We start from the raw sequence: 22,445 nt of genomic DNA on the forward strand, positions 1-22,445 counted from the left end.
TCTGAGAGCCTGGGGCACAGATTACTATGCTGATACTTTGAGAGTTTCTGCAGTTAAGAGTGAGAAAATAGGTTATATAAGGTAAGGAAAGATGTGAAGTGATTGTATCTTACTGGCCATAACTTCCAACCGCCCCGCAAAGACACCCAGGCATATTCCCACAGTTCACGGGACTTCTCCAAAAGGTTTGCGAGAGGAAGGTGTCCTGTGGGCAGTTCAGATGCTGGTAAAGGAGGGGTAACCTCATTAGCCTGGTTCCCTCCTGACTCTTGTTTCCCACTAGTCAAGCTTCTGCTCACAGAAACCTAATACTGCCACCGCCTGACAGCAAGGAGACTGCTACTGAAGCCTCATCCTGCACCCTCTGTTGCATAGCGTTTATTTCATCCAGAAGCAGAGGGGAGATTCAGCAGGCTGGAGTCCCAACCAAGAGAGAAAAGGAGGAGGCAGCTAAGGGAAACTTAGGAGGCACACAAAAAAACTTACGTGCAGTGCAGTTCAGGAAAAGCATTGGATATAATGTAATACCTATGATAAAAATAAATAGAACAAAAAGAAAACCCCTTAACTAACTATGAAGAAAAAGGAAACTACATGATAGGGTTAAATATATCTATCCAAAAGCTATGGAAAACTTCATACTGATAAAATTTTAGAGACAGTCGCATTAAGTCAGGTACAAGACAAGGATGCTCACTTTCACTGCTATTATTCTATCTTGCACTGGAGATCCTAGCACTTAGCATTTAAAAAACCAAAACCAAACCAAACAAAGAAAAGCCCAGAACTTAATCATATGACCACAGGGAGACTAGGGGATGCAATTTAGAGCTGGTAGCCATGGGCTCAGGTAAAACTGCTGTGTCTTGGGAGAAGGTCCTTTGCCAAAATGAAAATTTGGCAAATGGTTGCTGGGCTACTATCAATCATTTCTGCCACAACTGAATGGAAAACCCAACAGATTCTACAGAGAGTAATTAAAAATAACAAGATATCTCAGAGTAATTCCAGATAAGACATTAACAAGAATTTCAGCAGTGTGGGAATGTAAATTGGTGCAATCACTATAAAAAACCATATGGTGTTGCCTCCAAAAATTAACATGGAACTATCATATGATCCAGCAATTCCATTTCTAGGTATTAACCCAAAGAAAATAAACACACAAATTTGAAAAGATCTGTGCACCCCCATGTTCACTGCAGCATTATTCACAGTAAGCTAGACTAGGAAACAACCTAAGTGTCCATCTGCAGATGAATGGATAAAGAAAATGGAACATGGGAATATTACTCAGCCATCCAAAAGAAGGAAATCCTGCCATTTGGGACAATATGGATGGATCTTGCAGGCATTGTGCCTACTGAAGAAAGTTAGAGAAAGACAAATACTGTGTGATCTCACTTATATGTAGGATCTGGAAAAACTGAAATGCTAGAAACAGAGAACAGATTGGTGGCTGTCACAGACAGTGGGTGGGGGTGGAGGAAATGGGTCAAGTGGTCCAAAGTACAAACTTTCTGTTATAAAATAAAATAGGTCCTGAGGGTATAATGTACAGCATGGTGACTACAGTTAATAATATCCAGATAGTACATCTGCAAATGGCTAGGAGAGTAGATCTTAAAGATTCTCATTGCAAGGAAAAAGAATTTAACTATGTGTAGTGATGGATGTTAACTAAATTTATTGTGGTTATCATTTGCATATGTCAAATCATTATATTATACACCTTAAATTAATACATTTGTTTATGCCAATTATATCTCAAAACTAGAGAAAATTTTTCAGTAGTGACTATTATACTAACAATAATCAATTAGGAAATATTATGGATAAACATAGAAATTATAATGCAAAAACTACACAAAGCCTAGAAATTTAATCCCCAACAAAAATGTACAATACTGTACAAATGTACATTTTTACAGAGAAAATTATAAAACATCCTAAAACATGTAAAAGAAGATAGTAATAGATCTTTTAATAATGTTAGTTCTCCTCAAATAAACCTATAAAATTATGCAATTCTATTACACTTCCTGATAGAATTTTTCATAAAACTGGGGAAACATTTTAAAATGTCTATGTTAAGGTAGATGTTCAAGGTAAGCCAAGACAAACCAGTAAACAATAGGAAAATGGGCAAAGAGTGTCAACAGGCAATTCGTAAAGGGCAAGACACATAGAGGGCTTCTCAATTTCACTAGTAACCTGATACATCCAGATCTAACACGCCAACCACAGGTAGCCATTTTATGTGCGTTGGATGGGTGGACATTGAAAATAATACTACACCACAGGATGGAAAGGATGTGGGGACCCTTGGATGGAGTGAAACTAGTATGAAGGCGAGATAGGCATAACCATTCTGAGCACCAATGTACCAACATCTAGTAAATTTAAAGATGGATACAATTTAATATCTAGGAATACTGCTTCTAGGTGTGGACAACATTGTTACTCACACATTCCATACTTGCAAACTTTCTACTTGTTGAAATTCATTTGTAACCCTCAAATCAATATTCATGGTAATTCCACAGTCACTTGCAGACATGTACAGAGAGACACAAAATTTGAGTCACAACGTGCAGTCCCAGCAAAGAGAAACAGTGTGACATGTTGCTTTCTGGTTTCAGTTCTCATGCTCCGATCAGTGCCATGTTGCAGGGAGAGTTACAATGGAGGCTTAGTGCCATGTTGTTTTTGCATTTTTATGACTTTTTGTTGATAACTTCACTGTTTAAAGTGGCCCCAAGGGTTAATGAAGAAGTGCTGTCTGGTGTTGCTAAGTTCTACAAGCATCGTGTGCCTTATGGAGAAGAGCACGTGTTAGATGAGCTTCGTCCCAGCATCAGCTCTGCTGTTGGCCATGAATTCAAAGTCAACAAATCAACAGTATATGCTAAATAAGGTGTCTTTAAACAGAAAGAAACATAAAACAAAGCTTTTCATTAATTGATTGACAAAAACTTTGTGACCAGCGGCTTGAAGGGTCCTAACCCTGTATTTCTTCTAGGAGCAATGGTTCAATTTTCTGCTAATTCAGTGTTTGCAATGACTTTATAAAGCAGAGCTACTGCAAATATTAAGAATCCACTGTCTGTACTGTAGAGAAATTCTCACATGTGCCCAAGAAGACACTACAATGAATGTTCACTACAGTGGTAAAAATGTAGATAAAATCCTAAAGCCTCCATAATGGGAATGGATGAATACATTGTGTTACATTCATACAATGGAACACTCTCATGGTGCTAGCATTCTAGTGAACAGATATACAATAAAAAAACCTAAAGTATATGATGTTAAAAGCTAGTGAATATTATGGAGGAAAATTAAGCAGAGAAGAGAGATAGCTTATAAGTCCTGAGGTGTGGGATGCCTTGAAGTTTTAAATACGATAACTAAGGAATGCCTCCATTCAAAGTTGCAAATAATAATAATTTGATCTTCTCTTCTTATTTCATAAGGTAGCTGGAATTTATTAAATAGCAATTATAGTAGCAGATGTTCTTATTTTATTCCTGACTTAGCATCTACCAAATAGATGATGAATACATGTTTACAGAATGAATGCCTCTGATGTTTCACCTTTAAATATGATACTGGCTGTTGTCCAATACTTCCACATTCAGTGCTCTAGGAACTGAGTATTCTTTTTTTTGGTATCATTAATCTACAATTACATGAGGAACATTATGTTTACTAGACTCCCCCCATCACCAAGTCCCCACCCCATACCCCATTACAGTCACTGTCCATCAGCGTAGTAAGATGCTATAGAATCACTGGTTGTCTTCCCTGTGTTGTACAGCCCTCCCTGTGCCCCCCCACATAATGTCTGCTAATAGCAATGCCCTTTTTCCCCCTTATCCCTCCCTTCCCAACCACCCTCCCCAGTCCCTTTCCCTTTGGTAACTGTTAGTCCATTCTTGGATTCTGTGAGTCTGCTGCTGTTTTGTACCTTCAGTTTTTTTCTTTGTTTTTATACTCCACAGATGAGTGAAATCATTTGGTACTTGTCTTTCTCTGCCTGACTTATTTCACTAAGCATAATACCCTCTAGCTCCATCCATGTTGTTGCAAATGGTAGGATCTGTTTTCTTCTTATGGCTGAATAATACTCCATTGTGTATATTTACCACATCTTCTTTAGCCATTCATCTACTGATGGACACTTAGGTTGCTTCCATTTCTTGGCTATTGTAAATAGTGCTGCAATAAATATAAGGGTACATATGTCTTTTTCAAACTGGGCTGCTGCATTCTTAGGGTAAATTCCTAGGAGTGGAATTACTGGGTCAAATGGTATTTCTATTTTTAGTTTTTTGAGGAACCTCCATACTGCTTCCCACAATGGTTAAACTAATTTACATTCCACCAGCAGTATAGGAGGGTTCCCCTTTCTCCACATCCTCAACAATATTTGTTGTTGTTTGTCTTTTGGATGGTGGTGATCCTTACTGGTGTGAGGTGATATTTCATTGTGGTTTTAATTTGCATTTCTCTGATGACTAGCAATGTAGAGCATCTTTTCATGTGCCTGTTGGCCATCTGAATTTCTTTGGAGAACTGTCTGTTCAGATCCTCTGCCCATTTTTTAATTGGATTATTTGCTTTTTGTTTGTTGAGGTGTGTGAGCTCTTTATATATTTTAGATGTCAACCCTTTATCAGATCTGTCATTTATGAATATATTCTCCCATGCTGTAGGATGCCTTTTTGTTCTAGTGATGGTGTCCTTTGCTGTACAGAAGCTTTTTAGCTTTATATAGTCCCACTTGTTCATTTTTGCTTCTATTTCCCTTGCCTGGGGAGATATGTTCATGAAGAAGTTGCTTATGTTTATGTCCAAGAGATTTTTGCCTATGTATTTTTCTAAGAGTTTTATGGTTTCATGACTTACATTCAGGTCTTGGATCCATTTTAAATTTACTTTTGTGTATGGGGTTAGACAATGATCCAGTTTCATTCTCTTACATGTAGCTGTCCAGTTTTGCCAACACCAGCTGTTGAAGAGGCTGTCCTTTCCCCATTGTATGTTGGCTCCTTTACCATTTATGAATTGACCATATATGTTTGGGTTAATATCTGGACTCTCTATTCTGTTCCACTGGTCTGTGGCTCTGTTCTTGTGCCAGGACCAAATTGTCTTGATTACTGTGGCTTTGTAGTAGAGCTTCAAGTAGTGAAGTGAGTTCCCCCATTTTATTCTTCTTTCTCAGGATTGCTTTGGCTATTCAGGGTCTTTTGTGGTTCCATATGAATTTTAAAACTATTTGTTCCAGTTCATTGAAGAATGCTATTGGTATTTTGATAGGGATTGCATCAAATCTGTATATTGCTTTGGACAGGATGGCCATTTTGACAATATTAATTCTTCCTAGCCAAGAGCATGGGATTAGTTTCCTTTTGTTAGTGTCCTCTTTAATTTCTCTTAAAAGTAAGTATCTTATAGTTTTCAGGGTATAGGTCTTTCACTTTCTTGGTTAGGTGTATTCCTAGGTATTTTATTCTTTTTGATGCAATTGTGAATGGAATTGTTTTCCTGAGCTCTCTTTTTGCTAGCTCATGGTTATTGTGTAGGAAAGCAACAGATTTCTGTATTCATTTTGTATCCGGCAACTTTGCTGAATTCAGATATTAGTTCTAGTAGTTTTGGAGTGGACTCTTTAGGGTTTTTTACATACAATATGTCATCTGAAAATAGTGACAGTTTGACTTCTTTTTACCAATCTGGATGCCTTGTATTTCTTTGTTTTGTCCAATTGCCATGGCTAGGACCCCAGTAGTTTGTTGAATAACAGTGGGGAGAGTGGGAATCCTTGTCTTGTTCCTGATCTTAGAGGAAAAGCTTTCAGCTTCTCGCTGTTAAGTATGATGTTGGCTGTGAGTTTGTCATATTTGGCCTTTATTATGTTGAGGTATTTGCCCTCTATACCCATTTTGTTGAGAGTTTTTATCATGAATGGATGTTGAATTTTGTCTAATGCTTTTTCAGCATCTATGCAGATATCATGTGGTTTTTGTACTTCTTTTTGTTGATGTGGTGGATGATGTTGATGGATTTTCGAATGTTGTACCATCCTTGCATCCCTGAGATGAATCCCATTTGGTCATGGTGTATAATCCTCTTGATGTATTTTTTAATTTGATTTGCTAACATTTTGTTTGTCTGTAATTTTTGCATCTGTCTTCATAAGGAATATTGGTCTGTGATTTTCTTTTTTTGTGGTGTCTTTGCCTGGTTTTGGTATTAGAGTGATGCTGGCTTCATAGAATGAGGTTGGAAGTATTCCCTCCTCTTCTATTTTTGGAAAATTTTAAGGAGAATGGGTATTATGTCTTCTCTATATGTCTGATAAAATTCCGTGGTGAATCCATCTTGCCCGGAGGTTTTGTTCTTTGCTAGTTTTTTTATTACTGCTTCAATTTTGTTGTTGGTAATTGGTCTGTTTAGATTTTGTGTTTCTTCCTTGGTCAGTCTTGGATGGTTGCATTTTTCTAGGAAGTTCTCCATTTCTTCTAGGTTTTCCAGCTTGTTAGCATATAGATTTTCATAGTATTCTCTAATAATTCTTTGTATTTCTGTGGGGTCTGTCGTGATTTTTCCTTTCCCATTTCTGATTCTGTTTATGTGTGTAGATTCTCTTTTTCTCTTAATAAGTCTGGCTGTGGGTTTATCTAGTTTGTTTATTTTCTCAAAGAATCAGCTATTGGTTTCATTGATTTTTTTCTATTGTTTTATTCTTCTCAATTTTATTTATTTCTTCTCTGATCTTTATTATGTCTCTCCTTCTTCTGACTTTAGGACTCATTTGTTCTTCTTTTTCCAGTTTCAATAATTGTGACTTTTGACTATTCATTTGGGATTGTTCTTCCTTCTTCAAATAGGACTGGATTGCTATATAGTTTCTTCTTAGAACTGCCTTCGCTGTGTCCAACAGAAGTTGGAGTTTTGTGCTGTTGTTGTCATTTGTCTCCATATATTGCTTGATATCTATTTTAATTTTGTCGTTGATCCGTTGATTATTAAATGCATGTTGTTAAGCCTCCTTGTGTTTGTGAGCCTTTTTGTTTTCTTTTTACAATTTATTTCTAGTTTTATATGTTTGTGGTCTGGGAAGTTGGTTGGTAGAATTTCAATCTTTTTTAATTTACTGAGGTTCTTTTTGTGGCCTAGTATGTGGTCTATTCTGGAAAATGTTCCATGTGCACTTGAGAAGAATGTGTATCCTGTTGCTTTTGGGTGTAAAGTTCTGTGGATGTGTGTTAGGTCCATGTGTTCTAGTGTGTTGTTCAGTGCCTCTGTGTCGTTACTTATTTTCTGTCTTGTGGATGTGTCCTTTGGAGTGAGTAGTATGTTGAAGTCTTCTAAAACAAAAGTATTGCATTCTATTTCTTCCTTTAATTCTGTTAGTATTTGTTTAACATATGTCGGTGCTCCTGTATTGGGTACATATATATTTATAATGGTTATATCCTCTTGTTGGCTTTACCCCTTTATCATTATGTAATGTCCTTCTTTATCTCTTGTTACTTTCTTTGTTTTGAAGTCCATTTTGTGTGATAGAAGTACTGCAACACCTGCTTTTTTCTCTGTATTGTCTGCATGAAATATCTTTTTCAATCACTTCACTTTTAGTCTGTGTATGTCTTTAGGTTTGAGATGAGTCTCTTGTAAGCAGCATGTGGATGGGTCTTGCTTTTTTATGCATTGTATTACTCTGTGTCTTTTGATTGGTGCATTCAGTCGGTTTACATTTATGGTGATTATTGAAAGATATCTACTTATTGCCATTGCAGGCTTTAGATTCGTGGTTACCAAAGGTTCAAGGTTAGCTTCTTTACTATCTTACTGTCTAACTTAACTCACTTATTGAGCTATTATAAACACTGTCTGGTGATTCTTTATTTCTTTCCCTTCTTATTCCTCCTCCTCCATTCTTCATATGTTCTGTGTCTTGTTCTGTTCTCTTTTGTGTTTCCTTTGACTGCTTTTGTGAGTAGTTGATTTTATTTTTTGTCTTTAGTTAGTTTTTGGTTGGTCTTCTTTCTTTGCTGTGATTTTATTTTCTCTGGTGACATCTATTTAGCCTTAGGAGTGCTCCCATCTAGAGCACTCTAAAATACCCTGTAGAGGTGGTTTGTTGGAGGCAATTTCCCTCAACTTTTGCTTGTCTTGGAATTATTTAATCCCTCCTTCATATTTAAATGATAATCATGCTGGATACAGTATTCTTGGTTCAAGGCCCTTCTGTTTCATTGTATTAAATATATCATGCCATTCTCTTCTGGCCTGTAAGGTTTCTGTTGAGAAATATGATGATAGCCTGATGGGTTTTCCTTTGTAGGTGATCTTTTTTCTCTCTCTGGCTGCCTTTAATACTCTGTCCTTGTCTTTGATCTTTGCCATTTTAATAATTATATGTCTTGGTGTTGTCCTCCTTCGGTCCCTTGTGTTGGGAATTCTATGGGCTTCCTTGGTCTGAGAGACTATTTCCTCCCCCAGTTTGGGGAAGTTTTCAGCAATTATTTCTTCAAATACACTTTCTATCCCTTTTTCTCTCTCTTCTTTCTGGTACTCCTATTATGCGAATATTGTTCCATTTGGATTGGTCACACCTTACTCTTAATATTCTTTCATTCCTTGAGATCCTTTTATCTCTCTCTGCCTCAGCTTCTCTCTATTCCTCTTCTCTGATTTCTATTCCATTAACAGTCTTTTGCACCTCATCCAGTCTGCTCTTATGTCCTTCCAGAGATTGTTTCTTTTCTGTAATCTCCCTCCTGACTTCATCCCTTAGCTCTTGCATATTTCTCTGCAGGTCCATCAGCATTGTTATGACCTTTATTTTGAATTCTTTTTCGGGAGGATTGGTTATATCTATCTCCCCAGGCCCTCTCTTTGGAGTTGTCTGGGTGATTCTTGACTGGACCAAATTCTTCTGCCTTTTCATGGTGATTGAGGTAGCTATAGGCCAATAGCGCATGTGTCAGCTGGGAGAACAAAGTCCCTTCCTGCTTGCTGGTCTCCTTGCCCTTCTTTGTTGCCTGTGTCAGTTATCTGCACACCAGCAGCAGCTCCTGAGTTAATCCTCTGAGCTGCCATGAGCAGGGCAGCCCTTGGGATAGCCCGTAGCCCTGCAGGGATTGGCAGACACGCCGGGTGTGCTCTCCTGCAAGAGTGGCGCCCATCTGCACCTTGCTCCAGACTCCTCTGTCAATGCCGGACAGCTGCTCACTGGCAGCAGTCTCTGGGTCTGGCCCGGTTAGCTGCATGCTGGGAGGGGACTCTGGGCAGTTGCTGTGGGTGCAACTGCTCTCCGGCTGCTTGGCCGCTGTGGGCAGGTCCATGCCGGTGGGGGGAATGACTGGCAGGCTGCTTATCACCATGAGGGGCTTCAAAGCTGTATTACCACCCAGGGGTTAGGGTGCCTGCAGTTCCTCAATTTTCCTATACTGCTGGGCTGAGTGTACCAGGACGATTTCATCCAGGTGTTAAGCCCCTGTCCTTTAAAGACTTTCAGAAAGCACTCATTTTCCTTTTTTCCCAGGGGAGCCTGCTGTGGAGACCCGCTCACAGATTTTACTGTTCTGTTTCTCTAATATCTGGCACCCTACACACTGTGTGTCTGTGCTCCCAGTATAGATAACTAGGGCTGGGTATTTAGCAGTCCTGCACTTCCACTCCCTCCCCGCTTTGACTCCTCTCCTCCCGCTGGAGAGCTGGGGTTTGGGGAGTGCTTGGGTCCTGCTGGTTCGGGGCTTGTATCTTACCCCCTTTGTGAGATGCTGAGGTCCCACAGATGTAGCCTGGCTGTTGTACTATATCCTCTGGTCTCTCTGTTAGGCGTAGTTGTATTTGTTGTACTTTCAAAAATATGTATGGTTTTGGAAGGAGATTTCCACTGCCCTACTCATGCTGCCATCTTGACTCCTCTGAATATTCTTTTGGAAGATTGGAAGAAGCATTTTAAATGTTCCTGGCTTTCCTCAATTTTTATCTGTAGTTCCATGATTGGCATTTGAATCTAAATGAAGCATGTGCCTGACATGAATATGTGCTCAATAAATGTTATTTTATTGAATTAATGAAGCAATTAAGAGGGTAAAACCATCTTGACCTTGATTTGTAATTTTCAAATGGGGCATTTTTTGTTCTCCTGCCCTGGGTCCTGAAAATAGTAGGAGACTTGCCCAAGGGAACTGGTGTTCAGCAATTATTATGTTCTAGATATGGAGTTCAGTCCTTTAAGTGAAATTGTAACCAAGCCCTGCCGGTTAATATTATCTCAATTTTACAGAAAAGAAATTGGTTTCAAATAGGTTTTTGGAGGCTCTCAGTGTCACACAGCATGAATCACAGCAGGTGGTCTGACCTGAAAGCCTGTGCTCTTTTCTTCACATAATGATGCAGGTTTCCAGAGTCATAATCAGTATGTTCAGAAATACCAATTTATTGTTTGCTTTTTCTTATTCAGCATCTTCATGCCAAAGTATACCAACAGACACGGGAAACCACTTATTGTTTTCAATTTAATAAAAACTATTTGAGCTCCTACATCTGTTGTTTACAATGTTTACAAAAAAAATGTGACCTCAACATGATAAAATGCATTTATGAAAAATCTGTAGCTAACATTATATGCAGTGATAAAAGATCAAAAGTTTCAACTTAAGGCTCCTGTACTGGGTACAAGATGCCCACTTTTACCATTGATATTTAGCATCGTACTGAAAGTTTTAGCCAGACTAATTAGGCAAGAAAAAGAAAAGGCATTGCAATTGGAAAGGAAGAAATGAAACTATTAGAAAATTCCAAAGAATCCACAAAAAAGCTATTTGAGCTAATAAATTCAGCAATGCTGCAGCATACAAGATCAACACATAAAAGTCAGTTGTGTTCTTACAGTAACAGTGAACAATCTGAAAAGAAAATTAAGAAAACAATTCTATCTACAATAAAATGCAAAAGAGTAAAACACCTAGGGATAAATGTAATCAAAGATATACAAGACTTGTGCATTGAAAAACTATAAAACATTGCTGAAAGATTTAAAGAAGACCTAAATAAAGACATCCTGTGTTTATGGGTTGGGAGACTTAATATTTTGTTAAGATGTTGATATTATTCACAGTGATTCACAGATTCAATGCAATCTTTGTCAAAATCGTAATGGTCATTTTTTGCAGAACTGGAAAGGCTGATCCTCAAATTCGTTTGGAATTGAAAAGTCCCCCAAATAGCCAAAACAGTCTTGAAACAGATATTGATTTCAAAATTGACTACAAATCTGATGTAATCAAAACTGTGGCACTAGGACAAGAATAGACATACAGACCAGAGAAATAGAACTGAGAGTCCAGATATAAAGTCATGCAGTCGTAGCCAATTGCTTTTTGAAAAGGGGGCCAAAACCTTTCATTGGGGAAAATAATAGTCTCTTCAATTAATAGTATAGGACAATTGGATATTCATATGTAAAAGAATGTATTTGGACCTTTACCTCACACCATATATGATAATTAATTAAAAATGGATCAAAGACCTAATTAGAAAGGCTATAAACACAAAACTTAGGAGAAAACCTAAGAGTAAATCTTAATCACTTCAGCAATGGATTCTTACATATGACATGAAAACCATGACCAACTTAAAAAAATTACACTTTATCAAAATTTAAAACTTTTATTATAGGACCTTATCAATAAAGTAAAAAGAAACTACAGAATGGGAGAAAATATTTGTAAATTATCTGATGAAGGTCAGAATATATAAAGAAGTCTTACAACTCAACAACAAAAAGATAAACCACCAAATTTTAAAATACCTGATTGACTTGATGAGACATTTCTTCAAAGATTCTATGCAAATAGCCAAAAAGCACATGAAAAGATGTTCAACATCCTTAGTCATTAAGGAAATGCAGATCAAAGCCACAATGAGGTACCACTTCATAACCACTAGTGTGGTTATAACTTCTAAAATGAAGAATAACACATTTTGGGAAGTGTATGGAGAAATTAGAGCACCGTGTACTACTGGTGAGAATGTGAAATGGTTCAGCTGCTGTGGAAAAGTTTGGTAGTTCCTCAAAAAGTTAAACATTAAATTATTATATGACCCTGAAATTCCATTCCTAAGAATATGCCCAAAAGAATTGAATATATTCACTCAAACAAGTACATGTACACACATGTTCACAGTTGCAAAAAGGTGGAAAGATCTCAAATGTTATCAACAGATGAATGGATAAACAAATGGTGGTATATCCAAACAATAAAATATTAGTCAGTTGTAAAAATAGAAGTACTTATACATGCTACAAAGTGAATTAACCTATAAAGAATGATGCAGAGTGCAAGAAGCCAGACACAAACAACAAACATTGCATGGTTCCATTAACATGGAATATTCAGAACTGAGAAATCTGTAGAGACAGAGTGCAGGTTGGTGGTGCCAGGGGCCTGAGGTCATGTGAGAAAGGGAGAAACTGTTTAATGGATAAGGGACTTTACTATAAATGATAGAAAGATTTTGGGATTATGTAGAGGTAGTGGTGTCAACAATACTGTGAAGATATTAAATGACAATGAATTTTTCTTTCTGTAATGGCTAATTTTGCATAATGTGAATTTCACCCCAATAACTTACTTAAAAAATCTTGACCAACCACTGGAGCTTCTGGTAGTTCTCAAATGGGTATCAACTACATCTATTTTGAAAGATGGCACAGTTCACTCAGATGTTATCAAGGGTTGTGAATGTTGGCCTCCATGCCAGCAGTGTCCTGAGACTTCCACTTAGGACCTGAATCAGCAGGCCACATTCACTATGTGTGTGTCACTTTAGGTCCTCCAAAGGCAGATGCCATGATGGCATTAGAAATACAAGAGATTTATTTGAGGGAAATAACTGCAAAGTATAAGGGGGGAAAGAATAGATTAGGTAGGAAGAGCTTTCAGACTGCCATGCAAAGGTGGGTAGAGCCTCAGATTTCAGTGCAATCTCAGCCAGGCAGTGAGGAGCCCAGAGCGCAGGTGTACATCAGAGGAATCTTTGTTGGGCTAGATCAGCCCCAGCTCTTGTTGCTGGATCATCGTCTGTCATTGGTTGGCAGCAACCCTGGAGAGCACGGCTTAGTGATGAATGCTACTGTCGATGCAAGGGTGTGTCAGCTGGAGGATGTCCACCTACTGCCCTCCTCACAGCAGGTTCTCTTGAAGGAAGATCTGAGTGGTACACCTGCATGGTCATTATGGTGGATAACAGACAAGTCCCATCATATCTCTGAACCTCATTTGCAAAGTGGAGTTCATGTCATCTCCAGCACCAGGTTTTGGGAGGACTAAATAAGATGGCATAAGTAAAATCAGTAACATAGTTTCTGGAATGAATATAAGTGATTGACCATTATATGTATGACTGCGCTGTGGCTTAGAGACAGAAAACTACCTTCTTGGAAGCCACATAGGTAGTAAGAGGCAGATGAGAGATTAAAACCCAGCCTGACCACACATCCTATACATATTCCATTCAAGCACATACTTGTCTAAGATTTTACTACCAATATCTGGAGCTAGAGACTGCATTCATATTCTCTATATTCCATAAAGCTGTGGAGAAACACCTGCCAACTCTGGGTGTGCACATATGTGTCTGTCACTTAATTTTTTTCTTTTTATATTCCATCAGCATGTCACAGAGGAGTGCCAAGCAGCTCCCTCTCACATCATTAGATGCATATTTGCATTTGGAGCTTTTGGAAGGCTGGTAACATTTCCAACACTTAAACATTCATCTTTGTAAATGCTGTCTTAGAGGGAAAACAATTTAAGATACAAATTGGTTTCATTTCAGTCTCACCACTACCACCACACAGCCCCACCAAGTTGACACAGCCACTCTGGAAATCCATCTCCCATGTCATGCTCCCATGCCACTTGTAGAGGGGTGATGGAGAGAAGCTGCTTCTCTCTGGGCTTTGAAGTCCTGAGGGCTACGCACGTGGCAGAGCACAAGAGCGGGAGAATGGTGTGGCGTGTGGTGATGGGGAATCTGACTGCATCAGCAAAGACTGCCAGGAGTGCCAAGCAGGGCGGGCATCAAGGCTGGCTGGGTTCATCAGAAGGGCAGTGTCACTGGCAGGAGGAGCTTCTGCAAAGGTGTGGTGTGTGTCTGGGTAAATTGTATGTGTCTCGGAAGTTGTCCATTTCTTTCTAGGTTATCTAATTTGTTGGTGTATAACTGTTAATAGTAGTTTCTTACAATCCATATCTGTGTTTATCAGTTTTAATGCCTTCTTTTTGATCTATGATTGTATTTATTGAGTCTTTTCTCTTCTCAGTTTAGCTAAAGGTTTGTCAATTTTGTCCTTTCAGAAAACCAGCTTTTAATTTCATTAATCTTTTCTACCACCTTTTAAATCTCTATTTCATTTATTTTCACTCTAATGTGATTCCTTCTAGTAACTTTAGGCTTAGTTTGTTCTTTTTAAAATTCCTTGAGGTATAGTTAGGTTGTTTATTTGAGATCTTTCTTCTTACTGTAGGCGTTTCTCACTATAAACTTCCCTCTTAAAAATGCCTTTGTTGCATCCCATAATTTTTGCTGTATTTTGTTTCCATTTTCATTGTTTCCAAATATTTTCCTTATTTCCCTTTTTATTCTTTGACCCACTGCTTGTTCAAGAACATGTTGCTTAATTTCAATCTATTTGTGAAATTTCCAGTTTTCCTCTTGTAACTGATTTCTAATTTCATACCACTGTGGTCTGAGAATATGCTTGATATGATTTCAACCTTTTTAATTTTGGTAAGACTTCTTTTGTGGCCTGCTATGGTCTACTATTAAGAAGGCCTAATGTGCACTTGAGAAGAACATGTATTCTTCTGTTGGATGGAATGTCCTCTAAATGTCTGGTAGCTCCATTTGGTTTAAATGTAGTTTAAGTCCAATGTTTCTCTGTTGATTTTCTGTCTGAATGATCTGTCTGTTGTTGAAAGTAGAATACTGAAGTACCCTACTAGTATAATATTGTTGTCTATTTCTCTCTTTAGATTTGCTAATATTTGCTTTATATACTTAAGTAGTCTAATGTTGGGTGCATAAATATTTAGAATTGTTAGATCTTCTTGATGAATTGACTGCTTTATCATGATATATTGACCATTTTTCTCTCTTATTACATTTTTTGACTTAGTCTGCTTTTTCTAATTTAAGTATTACCTTCCTTATAGTACAGCTTCCTTTTGGTTTCCATTTGCATGGAATATCTTTTTCTATCCCTTCACTTTCAGTCTATATGTGTCACTGAAGATAAAGTATCTTGTAAGCAGTATATAGTTCAGTCTTTTTAAAAATCCATTCAACCACATTATGTTTTTATTGGTGAATTTAGTCTATTTACATTTAAAGTAATTGCTGACAGGTATAGACTTATTATTTATATTTTGTTCCTTATTTTCTTGTTATTTGCACTTCCTTTGTTTTTCTTCCTCTTTTGCTCTCTTCCTTGGATGATTGATGATTTTCTGTAGTGGTATGCTTTGATTCTTTTCTCTTTATTTTGTGTATCTGCTATAGGCTTCTGTTTTTTAGTGACTATGAGGCTTACATAAGGGTAGTAAGATACATATAGTAATATTTTAAGCAGATAGCAACTTAACTTCAAAAACATACAAAAGCTATATGTTTTGCATCTCCCTTTTATGTTTTTGATGTCACAGTTTACATCTTTTTATATGAAGTATCCATTCACAAATTATTGTTATTTTTAATATTTTTGCCTTTTAACCTTAATATGAGAGTTATAAGTAATTTACTCAACACCATATATTTAAAATAAACTGTATATTTACCATTACCAATGCATTTTATATTTTGTTTTTCTGTTCTATATTTTATGCTTTTTATATTTTATGTTATTGCCTTTTATATATTTACCATTACCAATGCATTTTATATTCTATGTTTTTCTGTTCTTAGTGTCCTTTCATTTCAGCTTAAAGAGCTCCCTTCAATATTTCCTGTAAAACCATCCCACTTCTTCAACTTTTGTTTGTCTTTTTAACAACTTTTTAACTCTCCTTCAATTCTGAAGGACAATTTTGCTGGGTTGAATGTATTTAGGTGGTAGCTTTTTTTTCTCTCAGCACTTTGATTATATCTTCCCACAATGTCCTGCAATATTTCTGCTGAAAAATCTGCGGGAGTATGATAAGGGTTCCCTTGTACATTACACATTACTTTTAAGATCCTCTGTTTGTCCTTAACTTTTGACAATTTGATTGTGATGTGTTCAGTGTGGGTCTTTTTGGATTCATCTTATTTTGTATTTTGTTTGTATTTCCTGAATCTGGATGTCTGCTTCTTTCCACAATTTGGGGAAATTCTCTGCCATTATTCCTTTGAATAAGCTTTCTGCCTCTTTCTCTCTTTTCCTTATGGGACCCCTTATAATGCATATATTGATCCTCTTGATGGTGTTCTATAAGTTCACTTAAACTGTCTTCACTCTTTTTCATTCCTTTTTTTCTTTAAGCTCTTCTGATTTGATTATTTCCACTACCCTACCTTTGAGTTCACTGATTCTTTCTTCCACTTGATCTCATCTGATCTTGAGCCCCTTTATTAAATTTTCAGTTTGGTTGTTATATTCTTCAAGTCTATGATTTCTGTCTGGTACTTTTAATATTTTCTGTCTCTTTGTTGAAATTCTCATTTTGTTCACGCATTGCTCTCCTGAACTCGTTGAGCACCTTTATGAATGTTATTTTGAACTCTCAATTGGGTAAATTACTTAACTTCATATCATTAAAGACAGCTTCTGGAGATTCATCTGTTCTGTTCTTCTGTTTGGAATATATTCCCCTAATTCTTCATTTTCCTTGACTCTCTGAGTTGGTTTCTGTTCATTAGCTAAAACACCCACCTCTCCCAATCTTGACAAACTGGCCTTGTAGGAGATGAAACTTGTCAGTCAGCCCAGCTAGAAGCGCCTGGCTGTTTCTCAAACTATGATCATTCAAACATCCATCTTTATTCTTAGTGGATCCCAGTAGATGATGTTGTATCAGGACCCGTCTGTTCCAGAGATGTGGGAAATTCCCATATGCTGTTTCAGGCTGCTGGAGGACTACTAGCTGTCTGCCCCTTCAGCTCCCTAATGTAAGATGATTGGAAGCCTATTGGGAAAGCAGCAATTGGCAAAGTCAGGACATTAGGTATGCAGTCTAACCCCTGTCACAGAGAAACTGTGCTGGGTACTTTCATCTCCTCACTCTGTGCTCAGCCAGAGGAAATAGTCACTGGGAATGCTTGTGTGCTCAAATGGAACTACCTCTTTATCGTATGTGGTGTGGGACTTATGAATTCTGAATCCCATTAGCTCTCAGAGCTACATTATTTGGGAGCACTTACCTTGGTGGCAGCTATAACAATTGGGGTGCTAGATATGTGGACAAATTCCTTCCTGGGAGAAGCTGAAGAGTTGGTTTTACTGTTGGAGTGGGCCAGGGGAGAGAGTGGGGAACTGGCCTGTCAGCTTTTTCAAGCTCCTTGGAGGATCCCAGTCTGGTCGCACATTCAGGCTGATTAGGAAAAGAACCGTAGATGACAACTGGGCAAGAATGAAGTCAGTACCTCCCAGGGAGAGACTGGGAGATGGGCATTTTTGCTTGCTCTCTCTTTCCTAAGCCTGGAGGGAATATCTTCAGGAAGTGCTTGAGTGCCTGTTAAAAAACTGCTTTTTTTATTTTATATGGTTCTGTGGGACTTGGAATGCTGAGCCCTATTAGCTGTCAGAGCCAGATGAATTGAGAGCCCACCCCTTGTGGGGCAGCTATAAAAATTGGGGCACCAGATGTGTAGACAGTGAGAAGCTTCTCCTTCTGGTGAGAAGCTGAAGACTGGTTTTATTGTCGAAGCTAATTTGAAGTGGAAAGTGGGATAAGTGCCCACTAGCTCTTTCAGGCTCCCAAGAGGATCCTGGTCAACTCTAAATTGTAGTATGATTAGAAAATGGGGCCTCAGGCAGCAGCCAGAGGAATATGTAATCAAACACTTTCAGGAAAAAGCTGGGAAATGGGCATTTTTGTTTGTCCTTTCTGCACTGAGCGTGGAGGGGACAGTCATAGCAAGTGCCTGTGCGCTCGCTTAATTGCTGCTTCTTTGCTTGCCGTGGTTCTGTGGGCCTCGTGGTTTTAAACCCCACTGACTCTGAGGTGATCTGCAGGCTCATACTTCAGATGGCAGCCTTAACACTCGGGGTGCTACATGTGTGTTCCTAATGCTGTGCTCCTCTTGGAGGGGTGGGAGTTAGGGGCTCTCTATAAAATGGAAGTCACTGTGCCAGGGGTAGGGTGTAGGTGAGAATGTGTCTCGGCCTTTCCTGTCTGTTTCAATCTGGGTATTTTCTGAGTCTCCTGATGTGCAAGAAACACTCAGGTGGTCTCTGGATTTCTCTGAGAGAATCAGTCTATGCGTAGTTGTATATTTACTGCATATGAGGCAGGAGGGAAAATCAGCAATTCTACTTTTGTAATATATCTAAAGGAAAATACTTCTGTGGGTATTTATCCAAAGAAAATGAAAACAGTAACTCAAAATATCTCTGTACTCCCATATTCACTGCAGCATTATTCAAAATAGCCAAGAAACAGAAGCAACCTAAGTGTCCATCAGTGGATGAGTGGATAAAGAGGATATAGCACACACACACACACACACACACACACACACACACACACACATATATATATGTATGTATGTCTATATAATGGAATATTACTGAGCCATAAAAATGAAATTCTGCCATTTATGACAACACAAGTGGAACTGGAGGGCATTATGGTAAGAGAAGTATGTCAAAGAAACTCAAATGCGATATTATTACCTTTTATATGTGGAACCTAAAAAACCAAAACAATAACAAAAAACCAGGCTCATAGATACAGAAAACAGATTGGTAGGGTATGGGGAGGGGGAGGAATATGTGAACTGGTTTTTGTTTACTTAGTTTAAATAAACTGAATTTTAAAAATAAATTAAAAAAATAAAACTGATAGTTTTCCTAGAATATTTCTCAGTATTAACTATTTGATATGACATTCCCAGTGCATATAGAGCCCTTTCAATAATTATATCTAAAGCTTTATTTCAGGTAAGTTTTCTTGATTATATTTTTATTAGCTATCCTATTTCATCATTTAGTTTTCACTTAGTTTTATCCTTTAGGAATTCTGGTTATTCGTAGGTTGAATTTTCTTTGCTTCTCTCACATTTTGCATCGCCTGACCTCTAGTTCATTTATGCGCCTTTTTCGTTTGCTGTTTTATGTTCTCGCTTCTAGTCTCCAGGACCCTGTGGTGCTATGGTATCTACTCCTCCAGTGTCCTTTGAAATTTCATCTTTATGTCTGATTTTTTTCATTCTTCTTATTTCCTAGGTTCTGACAATCCATTTCTTTTTCTTATGTTGTTTTCTATATATTTTCTGAGCTCCTTTACTTCTACTCTATGGTCTTCTCTGCTCTGTGAGGATTGTTTCATTAAATTACTAAAATTTGTAGTAAAATATTTTTATCACAGTTTTCATGTGCTTATGAACTTTCCTAATGTCTATTCTTTTTTTGTATAAGTAAGGTTTTTCTCTTCTTTTCCACATTTTTTTTTATATTTTCTTTGTGTCATGTCTGTGCCAATTAATTTTATGAATTGTTCTTCAGTGAGAAAGTTGGCTTTTCCTGAACTAGTTATATGTATGACAAACAAAGGATGTTCTCTTTGAGGTGGTACGGGTCCAGGGTAAACTTTAAGTCATCCCAGCTCAAAGATTCTCCTTTTCTGCTGCAACACAGGCAGACTCATCCTGTTTCTGTTATACCCTCTCATCTTCTCTGAACTAAACATAGTACTTCATAGGAATTCTGATACCAGCTCTGCTTACCCAAACCACACCCACTACTCCAAAACAGAGGTGCACCCTCTGCACTTCAGTTAAAGCCCTGGCTGATCCTCTCTGAATCTATCAGTGCTGAGCTCTATCCTGCTTCCACTCAGATGCTTCTGGCAGTGCTTTTATGTGTTTTGAAGCTCTGTGGATTAAATCTGTCTTCTGATATCACTAAAAATGGAGTTTTAAAGTTTTCATTTTTATTCATATTACTTTTATATGATTTTCATGAGGAAAAGAGTAAAAGTTTCGACTTACACAGCTGTTATATTATCAGAACTCCTGAACACTATTTCTACTAAACAGAACAGAATAAAACAAAGTAAGAGACTCCTAATCCTGGACTGTACATTGGCTGTCCCAGATTTGAAACATTCCTGGGTTTTATTAATGCACAATGGGAAATTCATATCCCTCCACCAATCCATGCATACCCTTTGTAGACCCCAATCACTGTCTCCTCCTCCAAAAACCTGCCTCCAGTTGGAATTTCTTAATGTTCTCCAAACAATGATTTTCTCTAAATCTTTTACTTCTAATGCAAACATTCCATTCTCCATTTTGCCTAGGTTGACATTGGGTTGAACCCCTAAGATACCACTTTCTGTAGCCTTCTCAAGCAGAGTATATTTTTCAAAGCCACATTATTAAGCTATGCTGTCTTCTCCCCTTACCCTCCAGTTGTACCCTTTCAATTACTGAAGACCTGGGTCAGTCTTTCTCAGCTCCCTATCTTCTGCTATCATCTAAGAAAATTTGACATTTACTCGAACATCCCCAAAAGTACTCAGACCCCTCATTTCCTTGATTTCTTCCTTTTGCCAGAGATCTTTTGCTCTTCTCTACTCCACTTACCCTAAAGCTCTTTCAAGGGTTGACTGGTCAGCAGTAGAAAGTGCCCCACCTCCAGTATTGCTGTCCAGCCACCCCACTTTCCCACTCACTTGTTCAGTTATCTCTACTCAATGATTCTGAGGCCTCATTGAGATGTCCAGTCTATCGATTCCTCCAATTTCTTCATCAGCCTCTTCCTGATTCATTTCTATCCTATCCAGATCATATTCCACCAGCTTCATTTCAATCTGTCTTGCAAACACCCTCGGTTTTCTTGCCCTTCTCTGTCACTGTGACTCTCTTATCTCAGCCCGACTGAACCAGACCATGGTGTCATACCTAAGAGCTAAGTTAAAGCCTCTGGAGAAAATCACACATTTGGAAAGGATGGCATCGTTGTCAATTCACGAGCATCAACCCCCAACTGGGCCCCCAAGAATGCCAAAATATCTTCAAGTTTCTTATTGAATATTCTGTTCATCACTAAACTTGTATCTCTTTCATTCTCCTTGAATCTCTAAAATATACCCCCAACCTTCATCAAATGATATCTTTCTGGTCACAGAAGAGATAGAAGCCAATAAATGAGAACTTTCCCTCTTTCCACAACCATTCCTACACTGGCCTGCATTCCCTTTTTTCCTGCTCAATGGAAGGAACATCCCTCTTTTAATCAGCAGCCAGTGCCTCCACAGATATTCCAGATGCCATCCCTTCTTACATTCGTATGGACCTTAATCAGTTCCTCAAGGAATTCCCTCAAAGTCCTGCAATTTTAATCTTTCACTGGATTTTTCCCAACAGATTGCGTCCATGTCATGGTATACTTTACCGTTCAAATACTTTCCCTTGCTATTCTCCATGACATTTTACAACCAACTTCTTGAAAAACCTTTGTACACATGCTGCCTACACTTCTTTACCTCCTATTCACTTTTTGATTTATCCCCATCTAGATTCTGCACCTGTTACTGTACCTGAACTGATCTTGTTAAAATCAATCATGGCTTTCCTAAATTCAAATGGTCACTTTAAAGTACTTATCTTCAGTGACTTTATAGCAGTGCTTAAAATAGTTCTATCAAGACAGAACTCTTGATTTCCACCTCTGGTTTCTCTCTTTCTCCCTTTCTCAGCATCTACCTTCTCAGAAAATGGCATGCACTGTTATATATACAGTTGGTCATGCAGTGAATATTGTCAGATCATTCTGCCATCTCCCACCATCTTCTGGACACATACCTCCTTTTGCATAAGACCTGTCAATTTTTCTCCCAAGATACTTGTAAATTCTGCCCATTTTTTCCTTCTCCTCTACCACTGCTTCAGTGACAGCTTCCATCAATTCCTGACTTTGCAGCTATATTCACCACCTAACTATTCTCCTCATTTCCATCTTTGTTCTTTCCTGGTCCACTCTTCACACTGCATCTGAGTGATCCTTTATGAACTTACAGATGTCATGTCACTCACCACTACATTTAAATCCATTTTGAAAGGCAATAAACTTTGAGATGTAAGAAACAAGGGAATTGTTTCCTCTCTCCTAAAATTGGAGAAAGTACTTTACAGCTCTAATCTAAACGTCTGTTGAACAGATAAGAAATTTAAAGGCCAAAGAAATAATTTTTCCAATGTCACACAGTTGT

General features: G+C 38.0%; 1 protein-coding gene across 5 annotated transcripts in view; it reads left to right on the forward strand.

Moving 5' to 3' along the window:
- CPNE4 (copine 4) overlaps positions 1 to 22,445 on the forward strand; it is a 451,414-nt gene that overhangs the window by 64,526 nt on the left and 364,443 nt on the right. The window lies entirely within an intron of this gene.

The sequence above is a fragment of the Manis javanica genome, chromosome 15 (genome assembly GCF_040802235.1).
Source record: "Manis javanica isolate MJ-LG chromosome 15, MJ_LKY, whole genome shotgun sequence".
Classification (NCBI taxonomy): domain Eukaryota; kingdom Metazoa; phylum Chordata; class Mammalia; order Pholidota; family Manidae; genus Manis; species Manis javanica.